We start from the raw sequence: 13,576 nt of genomic DNA on the forward strand, positions 1-13,576 counted from the left end.
TATCCTCTCCTCAGGGATACTCACTATGGGTGGGAGAAGGGACTATGACCAATAGGTTATCCGCAAGGACTCCCTATATATTACAGAGATTTGTCACGATTCATTACAGCTTTATTTGATGATTCTTTAGGAACTCCTTCTGGCAAGTTCCTTGGCCCATTTGTCCCATGGTTGCAGATATCATACTTGCCCAGTCTATTCATAAGATGACTTGCAGAGCAAAAAGATACTTCTTTGTCCCAGTATCCTATTTCTAGGGCAATCTGTATTTTTATTCTTAATGAAAATAAAGGTTATATAAGCTCACTGTTACAATTTCCAACCCATTTCAATGCACCTGTGTTGATTTTGCTAAAATATATGCAGAATTGAAAACCTGGAACTTAATGGGTTTTACTGTTTCTTCCTCAGTAACAAGAATTATCATTCTGCATGTATGGAGAGAAAAAATCCACGGATAGTTCTGAGGCACATCAAAATTTGTCTGATGAGAATTTTCTTCCCCCTCCCTCCCTTATCTTTCACCATTGCATATTATGCATTTAAAACCCTTATATTTCACTGGTCCTGAGGCACATTTTCCTTCCTCAGAATTTTGCCTTTCTGCAATAAGAATGTGCCTCAAGGTTGATAGTATAATGGACAGAATGTTTCTCTTTCTTAGAAAGACACACCGTAACAGGGTACCTCCTGAGGGATGACTTCCTAGAGTCAGTGAAGTAGGACATCAGCTGGGCCCGTGCTGTATGTTGTACACACTTTCTCATTTGACCCTCACAGTGATCCATAGGCAAATCAATACTTTTGTTCTTAACCAACATCTATCGAGTTAACATAGTTAATGATAATATTAAAATGTATTGAGCACACATTAGGTAAGTCCTTTATATGCTTTCCGAACAGCACTTAGGATGAACCTGGGAGGTAGATATTGATATTATTTGTATTTCATAGGCGAGAAAAGGAGGCACTCAGGGGTGGAAAAACTCGTCAAATTATAGTGTTGGTAAGAGACAAGGTGAGACTCAGACCCAGGTTGTTCTGCCTCCAAAGCCCATGGCTGTTAACCACCAATCTGCATTGCTTCAATGTTTATTATTATTGTAATTAACATTGGTGAAGTACTTTACCATTTACAATAGACTTTCACAAACATTTAATTTAATCCCAGCCTATTGACCTAGCAATGCAGTTTCTTTTATACATTTTGCATTTAAAGTTGTAAAACACTTTTAAAATACAGCCTTAAAAGCCTACTTAGAAAGGTGTTAGCAAAGCAAAGAAACACCAAGGAAAACTAAAAAGCTGGAACTATTTCACTTCATTAGGACTGAGTGGAGACAAGCTGGACCAGAGTTCATGCTAATTAGTATCCAAAGGACAATTGTCCACTTGATTTTGGAAAAGCAAGCTGTTGCAACATAGGAGGCTTTGCTTTGAGATTAAACTTTGCATTTCCAGCTAATTAAGGAAGATACTATTCATACCAACTGGATTTTTAAAATAATGGATAAAAATAGTTTGTAAAAGGGATCATTGGAATTGGTAGGTATGATAAATGAACTCTGGTCAATGACTCTTCCATATAGCTTCACTTTACAGAGAATAACCTGAAAATTCAAGATATTAATGTATCTGGGTTAAGTCTATTGTCTTCTTGTTCTAGTGATTTATGGTCACCAAAAAAATTCCAGCAAAGAGGCCTGTTTATGAATTAACAGGGGATTTATAGTTAGATTGACATTGCTTCCAAAGGATTCTATCTAGACATATCATAAATAATCGAGACACATCATAAAGCCACAGGATCTTAGGATTCTAGAGCTGGAAGGAGCCCCAGGAGTTTGTTTCCCAATTATGGAGATAGAAACCTGAGCTCTCTTAGATGGCCATATTTTACTTCATTTCTTCTTTGCAGGGTGCCATCTTTAATATCACCTTTCTCTTGGAAATCTCCATTAGAACCAGACCTGGGATTGTTGGTTTGGGAAATACCTATTACTGGGGCCACTCCCTTCTAATCCCCTCTGACCCTGGTGGGAAAATGTGATGTCCAGTTTTGACAAAGGGCCAGAAATCTTACCATTCTGGAAACTGGGCATCCTTCTTCAAAGTATTCCATGTTTTGTTCAAGAGATGAACTATGTGTGGTCCTGAAAAATTGCCTTTTGGTCAGTGATTTTCAGAATGAATACAGCACCTACCAACTAATTAAAGGGTTAGTAACCAAGGTGATTAAAATAAATTTTCCTTTTATCTAACCCTAAACTCTTCCTAGTTCCTGTCCTCACTCTCTGTGGGACAAAACCAGATCCTGATAAAAAGCCTTTATAACCCAAGAGACAGGCAATGACTCCTTATCTCAATATTTTGTTAGAGTTCATTGTAAAATATTTTTCATTTTGAAAATAACCCAATATTATTTACCATGGAATTGTAATAAATTTAGGTTTGGAATGTACCCCAGAGACCATCTGTTCCAGTTCCTTCATTTTGCAAATGAGGGATTTTGTGATGTAGTAATTAAATGCTTTGCCCAACGACATATAGCCTGTTAGTGGTAGATGTAAGACTACGCTCTGGCATCTTAGTCTGTTTATGCTGCTATACAAAAATATCTCATACTGGATAATTAATAAAGAACAGAAATCAATTTCTCACTATTCTGGAGGTTGGGGAAGTCCAAGATCAAAGTGCTCAGATCTGGTGAGGGCTGCTTTGCCTGAGATGGAGTCTTGAACACTGTTTCCTCACAGGGCAAAAGGCAGAGGTGCAGAAAGGTACCAAACTCTCTCCATCATGCCCTCTTATCATGCATTAATCTGCACAAGGACAAAAAACCTTTTAGACCCAAACATCTTCCTGAAGTTCCTATTTCCCACTTTTACATTGGGGATTATGCTTCCAGCACATGAAATTGGGGGGGGGGGGGGGACACATTCATAGCACCTAGCCTCCTGACTCTTAGCTGAGCTTTCTCCCCCACCATAAATCTTCTACTGAATATCAGAAACTTTTTGCATATAAGAACAATTTTCATGGCACTCTTTTTGCTTGCAAAAAGAAACTAGCAAAAGATCCTGACAAAGTTGCAAAAGGAAATGTCTTTAAGACAAAGCTTCAAAAATGACCTTTGAGGGCATTTTCCTTACTTTTGATTAGTGAGTGCGATAACCTTTAGTGGAGGAAAAGGGCACCCAAAGAGCAAAGCATTAATAGAGGAATGACCTTGGCAATTACTATTACAATTACAAGTCCACCTTTGAAAATGATGGAGAATTCAGTGATGGGAAGAGTGAGCATCACAGGGTAAGAGGGGAAGAAAACGTCAATGTCACCCACCTGGGACATTCCACTGAAGCTCTGGTTGAAACATCAGTGGAACCATCAAAGTGGGGCTTTCCCCCTCCTGGAGAGAATCGTATTTTCCATGGAAGTAGGTGTCATTAAACCTGATGAATCACTTGATAGCTTTTAATTAATATGAACCATAGCCTCATCTCTAAAATGGGACCGTTACCACCTACCCAGCTTACCTCATATGGTAAACAAAAGCTTAATAAATATGAAGTCTGAGAACACCATTTTGGTTTTGAAGTGAAAGATTTGCACCCTCTTGGAGCCTCCTCTTCACGAGAGGAGCTTTTAGTTGTACTTAGACTAATTCAGTGATGACTCCTGCCTCCCAGGTCTCTGTTGGATATGGAAGAAGAGGAAGAGTGTCTTAGCTGAGAAGAGAAAAGCTTCAGGTTACCTTGATTTAGCCTGAACCTAGGACAACTGGGTGAGAGAAATGACCAGGTGTACTCAAGAGGATCACGCTTCTCAAAACACAGGCTTTGCTCTGCCAACGTGAGCATGCCCAGCACAGGCAGAGCTCCTCTGAGCCTGGCAGAAGGCAACTGGACTCCTCAAACCTTTGCCTGGAGCAGGTGAAATTTGCTTTATCCTCCTTATTCTCCTAGAAATGCAAAGAGGAAAAAAAAAAAAAAAAAAAAACAAACCTTTTCTCTGATGCTCTTTTCCAAATTCTCAAGTCCCTCTTCTTCTATTTTTTTTCTTATTGAAAATTTTGGTTTGTGGTGACCCTGTGTGTTAGCTTGAAGGAAACTCTCTGCGTCCCCTCCCGATCACTTGAGACCATGAGAGTTTCCTTGTTGTCCCTCTTCTCTGTGCCTTTATCCAGAGTTCACCCATTAGGGATATCTCAAGGTAGAAGCTACCACCTGCTGAGATGATCCTCCAAAGATCTCTGAGAATCTAGGTAGTATTCAGAGTTTCAATATGTAGTCAGGTGTGAAACCCCTCACTCTCCAGTGCCAAGTTATCCCACAGATTTGTGAAGACGTGAAGGTTTGACTCTCAGTTTGGGCATTGGCTCTGCCGAAGGGCCAAGAGAGCAGCCCTGCTCGGTCCTGAGCCAGGCCTCTTCTCTCTCTAAAGTAGACACCAACATCTCTGACATCCTAACCAGGTCTCCTAACCAGCTCCCACCTCCAATTTTAACTGGAATTCTATCTGAACAGATGATTTTTTAAAAAAATATATAAACTAAAAATATTTATACCTGCATAGCACCTTTTCAGATATAAAAGCACTTTCTTGTTCATTAACAGAAAGTTAAGTGAAGATTTTGAGGAATATGCTTTCCCCAAATCTGAAGTATTTTACATGAGTCAGGTATTAAGGCCTCATCCTAGTTCTGCCTCTTGACTGAAAATGTCCGTGTTCCAATTTTTCCCTCTGGTGAGAGAGCCAGAGATGCTATAAGTATAATGAAGTCACCACTGGAGTCATATAATTCTCTGGGGAAAAAAATGCCCTGCGAGCTCAGAGTAACATTAGTTATTCTGTGGGCTTTCTGTGTTGCTGTGCATGCATTTATGCATGTTCCCCCTTTCCCTTCATCAAATTAAAATTGTATCCGTTTATTTTTCTATTGAAACCCTTTGGCCCCATCAAGACCCATGATTTTGTGTGAAGACTTTGAGACACTGAGAATGAGCTAAGCTACTTGGTACACATTGGGGTTCCAATTCAGCCTAAGAACTTTTGAAATTGCCTTAAGCTGTAATCAGAGCAAAGGAGCAAGTGTCAGAGTATTTCTGTCTGTAATGGAAATAACCAGACAAATGCAAAAAAAATCTTTCTCTACTCCCTTCTAACCAATTCTGTTTTAGATTCCAAAGCAACTGTCAACTTAATACCAGACCCTTTTGAAGCAGGAGTTTTGACTTGGCAATGAATTAATAGGCTGTAGGCTATTAAATGACTACTCTCTTGATAATAACTCCCTCCTCCCCTTTGTTTGGAAATCACATAGTTAAAAATTCCTGATGATTTTGCCTCCCTAACCTCTCTCCTTCATCCTACTAGGAAAAACAGTACTTCTGGAAGGTAGTTTAATTCAGTTTTCCTGGAAGCAAATCCTGAGAAAAGGAATTGAAAGCAAGCAGTTTGTTCGGGAATTGGTCCCAGGAAACACTGACCTAGATGTGGGAAGTGCGAATAGGAAGGAGCCCATAAAGGGTATGTGATCAAGGAAATTACCACTGGTGGTCACTGGACCTTATTCCTGCTGGAGAACACCAGTGTGGAGCCCACGTCTCCACTGCAGAGTGAGAGAACCAGGGCATTTATGTAGAACAGCTCCAACAACTGCTGATCAGCAGTTTTCCCCATTAGGAATATCTGAACTTTACATTTTCTTACATGCAAGGTAGAAATCCGAATCTTGTTTCACAAGATGGTAGTAACAGTCCCATGCACTAAGTCGGTTAAGGAGCTTTGTAAGTTAGAGAGTTATGATATAAATGTTGTTTATTATTAATACATATAACAATGCTCCACTCCAACAAGAGCTGGAAGTCTCATGAGATTGACACAAACATAAATAAATGACTTTCAAGGCAATGCGAGATTATTGTCATTAGAGAAAAGGAAGCTTCTCTTCCATCAATGGACTCAGAGACCTCATGATCCAATCACCTCCAAAGGCCCCACTGCTTCACTGGGGACCAAGCCTTCAATGCATCAGCTTCTGGGGGTATTTCAGACCCAAAACCATGACGATCAGTTCTCTCAACTACAAAACGAGAATGCCAAGATTGTTTATGGAGTTGCTAAAAACATTGAATTAAATCATACAGGTAAAGTGTTTAATATTTATTAAGGGGGTGGTGTTATCATCAGTATTACATTTTTTTCTATTTCTCCTACTTGGCACTTAGACAGGAGAGAGATCACAACCAATTTTAATTGTGACAGGCTCCAGGTAGAGTCTGAGGACATGAAATGGTGGATGTAGATGTCCTCATGTTACATGAAGCATGGATGGGTGCGTTCTTTGTCTCATGAATTTGGGGAATGAAATCCATGGACACAAGAGTGAGAGCAAAGTAACAGGATTAATAGAAATCCTAACGAGATCAAGGTCCTAAGAGGGTTGCCAATGGGTGTCTGCTGTCTAGGAGTTTGTAAAGGCATATCTGCTGGCCTACCCAGGTGACTGGTGGGTGAGAAATGCCAGCATGGACCAGTCATGATCTTCAAGCTCCCAGCTTAATAAGCCAATCAGAAATGCGTAAGTTCAATCCCTTATTTACATAATTAAGAGAACGGGTCCAACCTGCTGGTTTGGCATGTCTGTTGGGGAGAGGAAGCACTTCAGGTAGGAGTCGACTTTGTGGTCGGTGGTTGCTGGGGTGGGGTAAGGGTAACTAAGGAAGGGCTGCTGTGTTTGCAGCTATAGGACTGGTAACCAGTGTTCTCAGAAGTCACCTAGGTTAGAGCGGGCGGGAGTAGCAAGTAACGGAATGTTCTCCCCACCCATGTCCCCCTCCAGGAGGGCATGCTGCTCTCCTCTCCTCCCTCCCTTGTCCTAGGCCTTTATCCCGTCTGCCTACGGGAGACCCACCATCCTGCCTCACTTAGTAAACCCAGCTATCATCAGTTCAAGGAATGATGAGGTTTACAGTTACATGACGTGGACATGACGGTCCAGAGTTATGCCGGGCAGACGTGAGGCAGGAAAGGCTAAGTGTCAGAAGGGGCACGTGGCACAGACGGGTGTTTCAGGAAGATTTAGCAAACAGTGAGCAGAGCGGCTGGGTAAGAACTGAGGTCTGTTGGGAGGAGGAGGAACTCAGTGGTGGATGCCGCAAAGACCTTGAGGGCTAGTGTAATGACGGGGGTCATCCTTCTGCGGGTTATTGGTCCTGAGCTTCACCCACCTACATACAGCCTCTTAATCCTGAATCCAGGGCTGCCCCTGTCTTGCTTGGCTTTATTTCCTTCTCCTTTGTCTATGCTTCATGCTCCCCTTTCCCATCTCTTCAATAGCAAGTTCATCTATCCTTTTCATGTGCACTGTGTGTGCCAAGTTACACACACACACACATGTATACGTACACACATTAGTACATAGATATACATTACATATGTTGAAATGTTCTGTATGGCTTTTTAAATTTTTTATGAAAAGGTTTTAACTTTTGGTTTTATTTTTAAAAATTATTTTTTTATTTTTACAGACTGCATTTTGATTCATTGTACATTAGTGCTTTATCGCTATGCATAGTGCTTGCAAACTATACACACACACACACACACACACAGAGTACATTGATATGCATGACGTATGTTGAAGTGTTGTGTATGGCTTTTTAAAGTTTTTTATGGGAAGGTTTTTAATTTTAATTAGTGCTTTATTGCTATACGTAGGTAGCCCTTGGGTTCATCCTGACAAATGCATACAGGTATGATCCCGTTTCCCCTCCCCCTGTCCTCTCCCACTCTCCTTCCTCTACTCTGCTAGACTTCCTTTCATTCATTCATTCATTCATTTATATTTGGTTGTTTCTTATTAGTCTTATGCTGAACTCTTCACCTGCAGTTCCTTGTGCCTTTATTGAATCTATCCCAGCTAGTCCTGTGATTTCAATCTGGCCATAGTGATCCCTTCTGCCTTTGCACCTTCAACATTTTCAGTCTCCACCCACCCCAAAAGGTGAGGTCTTTGAATGCAAGGGATGTATTTTCTATTTCAATTTTTCACACAATCCTAGACACATAGAGGGTACTCAGCAAACCCTTGATTGATAAGCCAGGTAGCCATATTTCCCGGGGACCTTAGGAATTGCTTAGTTCAGTGTGTCTTTCTCAGATCTGCTTAGTCATAGTGAGTGGACCCTTCTCAAGAGGGTTTCATAATGTTAACATTGCAGGGCATTGTGAAATGTGATCTGAGAGGTCCTAGGTAGCAATTTGGGAATAAAGTCTAATTTTTTTCTATGTTATTTTGGGTCTAATTGACTTGAGTACTATTAAATTTCACCTTGATTCATTCTAGTTCTGAGCAAAAAGTCAAGAGACTTCTTGGCTGAAAAGTTTCAGTTTTGCCATTAATTAGTTTTGTGAATTTGGACAAGTCCTTTCCTGTCTGTAATAATAATCGCTGCCATTTATTTGACTAAGTACTAGGTACTTTGCTAATGTTTGTGTTCATTTTTCTCATTTAATCCTCACAACACCTCTGCAAGGTGAGTCTGGGACTAGTTCTATTTTCAGAGAAGCAAAATGAGTCTCTTGTCATTAAAGTAATGTGCTCAGGTCACAGAGCTAGCATGTGACAGAAACAGAACTCAAAACAAAGGCTGTCCAGTTCCCAAACCTATCAGCTTAGCCATTAGGCTTTACTGCCTGTTTCTTCAAGTCTCGGCATTTTCAGCTTTAAATAAAGAGTTGGATCTTGGATGTCTAGGAAACTGTACTGTAAGATCTCATGATATTTCAGACATGAAATTGATATCTAGCCAATATTGCTTCAATTTCCTTGAGGAACATCTCTCTCCTTCCTTCTTACTTCACAGGGGAGAAAGAAAGGATGCTTCTCCCACCATCCCCAGACCAACTTATGATCATCTTGAATCCCTGGGTTGGAGTGCTTGCTTCAGTCTTGGTCATGTGATTCCGTGCAGTCCAACAATAATACTCAGGGTTCTTGTTCTGACTTTTGGGGGGAAACAAGCCTTCACTTGCACTGAAACAACCTGTGAAGCTGTGGATCCTGAGCTCACAGCAGTCAGCCACGTTGCTGCTTGTGGAACTTGGGAGTAAACCAACAGAAGGCAGAGCAGAGCAGAGCTGCAAGAGGGAAGGACAGTGTCCTGGTGACCTAGTGTGTTCTCCTGAATCCAGCCTTACCTGAAGCCCGGCCAAAGGCTGGACTTTGCAGGCTATTGAGCCACTTTTTTTTCTTTTGGGGGGTTCAGTTTTCTGTTACTGGCTACTGAAATATGAAAGGAGGTAATCATTCCTTTCTCTTTTTTTTTTTTTTTTTTTTTTTGTCACAAACCTACCAAATTTTTACTGAACAAGCAATTTCTTCAGGATCAGGCCCAACCAGAGTGCATCAGGCCTTGAATCATCTCTAATTATTGTAGGAAATATATTATTACAGTGGATGGAAAGGTACCTAATTTATCATGTGATAAAATATCTGTTAAGTGGTACCATGAAATTTTATGACTCCCTTCTGCCAGAAGCCTTCCTGATTATTTGCTTGTCTCCAGAAGATGTTAATTGCTAATTGTCAATGTGCATTTCAGGAAAGTGAGCTGCTGCTTGTGATGCCCGTTAGCCTTAAGTGGCAACTCATTTCTGTCCCCTTCATTTCTTTGTAATTACAGTTGAACTTTGAAACCAAAAAAAAATCATTTAGGTTGAGGCAGTATGACTTGGTTGAATGAATTATCTGTCTCCTTCTACAAAAGTCATTACATTTCATCGAATCATAGAATTTTAGAGTTGAAAGAGCTCTTTACAGACCAGTTTTTCAGACCCTCCTAATTAAGTAGATGAGGGGGATGGCAGCCAGTCATTGGCACAGAGTCACATGGTAGTTAGAGGCTGTCAGCTATTAGAATCAAGGACTCCTGACACCACGCCAGGGTGATTTTCACTACACCACACTGTCTCCTGACCCTGTCCTGATGTATTCCGTGAATGTAGACTAGGAAAATGTGAGAGCCAGGGCGAAAACAACTTTTATAGCTACCCTGCTCCCATTCTTTTTCCTACCACCTCTGTTCTCTTTCGAGATCAGCTAAAGGAGCACACCTGCCTGATAGGTGGGCAATCCTATCAGGAAACCTCTCCAGACATTATTATAAAGAGCAGTAGCCGGGTGCACTGGCACATGCCTCTAATCTCACCTTCTCAGGAGGCTGAGGCAGGAGGATCCCCAGTTCAAAATCAGCCTCAGTGAGACACTGTCTCTAATAAAATGCAAAAAAAAAAAAAAAAAAAAGGAAAAAAGGAAATAAAACAAAACCAACCAACCAAACAAACAAACAAAAAAAAACAATAAAAACTTGTCATTTGTCCCCATAAGTTAAGGAATCTGTGATGAGTTTTGGTACCTTAAAAAGAGTTTTCTATGTGATCTAAGAAAACTTACTTTCTAATTACAGGCAAATCTTGAGTTTTCATTGTAAGAGATTTTAAAATGTTTTAGTTGACACATGGTAATTGTACATGTTTATGGAGTACAGGGCACTCTTTGGATTCAAGTGTTCAATGTGTAATGATCAGATCAGATGATTGGCCTATTGACCACCTCAAACATTTATCATTTCTCTGTGTTGTGAACGCTGAAAGTCCTCTCTACTAGCTTGTTTGAAATATTCAGTTCATTGTTGTCACCTACAGTCACCCTCCTGTGCAACTGAACAGTGGAGGTTACCCCTGCTCTCCACCTGTGTGGCTCTGCCCGTTAATTGCCCTCTCCCCATCCCTCACTTTTCTGCGCCTCTCACTACGGAAGATTTTGTCCACTCACTGATGGGCAATGCTGTTTGAATTTCAATTTATGCCATCACTATTCTTGAAAATAAGAAGATCCCAATTACTCATTATATTCTACAAGTTCATCTATTTCTGCATTTCACATTTGCTTTGTACACCAAGATTTCCACACTGGAAGGTTTATAAACAGTGATTGTAATCATGGTAGATCTAGCAAGTAGCAAAGCAGACACTGTGTTAGCCTATGTTAATTCATCATGAATGGTTTGTCCTCCCCTAAACAGTCAATTACTACACCACTGTCAGTAATTTGTCAGAATCAGAAATCAGAGCAGAATCAGGAGGAGGACCAGGAGGAGACTGCAAAGTTCAGACACTTCTTAAGATTTACAGGGGCACACTTGTAAAGATGGTTCTCACGGTAGGGACAGTAAATAACTGGAAGTGCCAAGAACCCATTCTGAACTGGTTCATGGAGGCTGTCAGTCAGCAGTCTCTCAGCATGAGAAGGAAAGGCTGCAGAAAGTACCCTTTGAAAAGGGCCATGTATAAGTGGTGGCCATTTCTCCTTATCTCCAAAAACTCTTGTCATTCATTAGCATAGCTTCAGAGCGAACGTGTAGGCCCCCTAAAGTCTCAAGCCTTTCAAAGGCTGCTTTATCAACGCAAAGTGAGGCCTCAATTCAGAATGAGAAATACAAATTTCCACTTTATAAAATAAACTTAAAATTTTGCACTTGGCAAAAATGAAATGATGCCACCAATACCTATTCAATTATTGATTGTCTTTGGTAACATTCAGGTCACAAGTAAAGAAAAGTCACTTTAGTAGAGGCCTCAGTAAGGTCCAGTGTCATTTTACCTGCAGTAACATGACTGGGAGGTGACTTTTAACATTTCTCATGAATGACTAAGGAGGTGATAATACTGATCCTGACAAAATGGATTTCTAAGCTGAGGCAGGCAGCAGTGGGTCCTGGTTCTATTATGTGGAAGATCTGCTGAGAGCTTGGGGGATATCTTTTTTTAAATGTTAAAACTCTATTTAAAAAAAAAAAAATCTGTTAAGCAGGAAGGAATTCGCCCCTACTCTGCTAATACTAGAGCATATTTTATGGACTCGAAATGTTAAAGGTGAATGGGCAAGTTTACTGCCAGTTCAGTCTCCTGTCTCTGCCGCTTTCTAGCTTCACACAGTAAAGAATGGAAGGGCTATTAAAAGGCACTGCCCCGTGGGGAGGGTTGGAAGAGAGCAGTAGACCCAGCCAGGGGTGGTCATTTCACCACGCTGGCCAGTGTCATGAAGGTGGCTCTGTTAGAAACACAAAAATGCCCTCCACAGCCTTTTCACAAAACTACTTCAACAAAGCAACCCCACAACAAAAATCACCCAAGACAGTGAGAGAGCAGAGGGCCACTCGTAGGCTCCCAATCACAGCTGGCAGGCATAATGCCAGCTTTCCCTGTGTGCCCTCACCTCCCTGGGGACTTTCATGACCCACAGTCCTGCAAGACTAAGTCATGCAGGAGATGGACACTTTCTGTGTGGTTATGCGGACCTACGTTTGGACACTTCTTGAAGACCCATAACTTGAGCACAAGTTAGAAGAACCTATTCATTCAACTAGTTAAATTCCTTCATTTTGAAGATTAAATAATTAATGAACTCCTCAATAAATATTTATTGAATGCCTATTGGATGGCAGACTTTATTACCTCATAATCCAGAAAGACTTTCTTCAATGAGCAATAATTGTGTCAAGCGCCCTGTTAAATTACTAAAATGTGCATAGTCCCTACTTATTGGGAGTTTATAGTCTAGTGAGGGGATAAGCAATAAAAAAGTGAATAAACAAATAGAAATGTTATTGTTCTAAGAAGCAGAACAGTAGATGTTTTTTCTTTTTCTTTTTTGCAGTGCTGGGGATTGAACCCAGGGCCTTGTGCTTGTGAGACAAGCACTCTACCCACTGAGCTATCTCCCCAGCCCTATGAACTGATTCATATGAACTCAAAAAATGATCTATAATAACTTTATAAAATAATATTTAAGAAAGAAATTAAAGGTTAATTTCAAAAATAAAAAATAGTACAACAACAGAAAAAATAATAGAAAAAACAGTTGAAGTTCAGTATCAGAGAATAATGGGAAGAAGAGGAAAGTAGAGGCCAAGAGTCAGATCATGACTGGTCAAGATCATTCAAGAAGGTAATGGTTGTCAGGAGACTGTGATTCGATAAGAAATTGTTGAACTCTTAATGTGTGCCAAATATTAGTCTAGGTATGGGTGATATTGCAGTGAAAACAAAACTGTAAGTCCTTGCTTTTATGGACCTTCCTTTAATTTTAACTTGGAGATAAAATATACAAATAAATGAAAAAATTAGAAAGTATCTTATGTATCTAATTAGCATGGAAATATTAAGAAAACAAAGCAGGGAACAGAGCTGTCATTTTAAATAGCTTGATTAGGGAAAGGTTCATTACAAAAATGACATTTGGGCAGATACCTGGAAGAAGTGAGGGACTGTCCATGGGGTGTCCCAAGGAAGAACACATTGGACATATTGTAATATTGTAGGCTCCAGCTATATGTGACTGTTTACACTTAAATTAAAAACTAAAGAGGATTTAGAATTTGATTCCTCAGTTGCTCTAGTAATATTTGTACTGCTCTATAGCTTCAGGTATCTATCTAGTGGCTACCATATTGGACAGCTCTGATCTAGAACATGTCTTGTATCATAGAAAATTCTAACAGGTAGACAG

General features: G+C 40.3%; 1 long non-coding RNA gene across 4 annotated transcripts in view; it reads left to right on the top strand.

Annotated features, from left to right (window-relative positions):
• Positions 1-13,576, top strand: part of LOC306650319 — a 510,857-nt gene that overhangs the window by 368,942 nt on the left and 128,339 nt on the right. The window contains exon 6 of one of the 4 annotated variants that reach the window (XR_013760866.1): positions 3,690-4,209. The exons of the other annotated variants lie outside the window; for them this stretch is intronic. This is a non-coding gene — a long non-coding RNA (uncharacterized lncRNA). Of the gene's footprint in view, positions 1-3,689; positions 4,210-13,576 lie in introns of those variants that run through there. 4 annotated transcript variants of the gene reach the window in all.

This window comes from Sciurus vulgaris, assembly GCF_902686455.1.
Source record: "Sciurus vulgaris genome assembly, chromosome: 19".
NCBI lineage: Eukaryota > Metazoa > Chordata > Mammalia > Rodentia > Sciuridae > Sciurus > Sciurus vulgaris.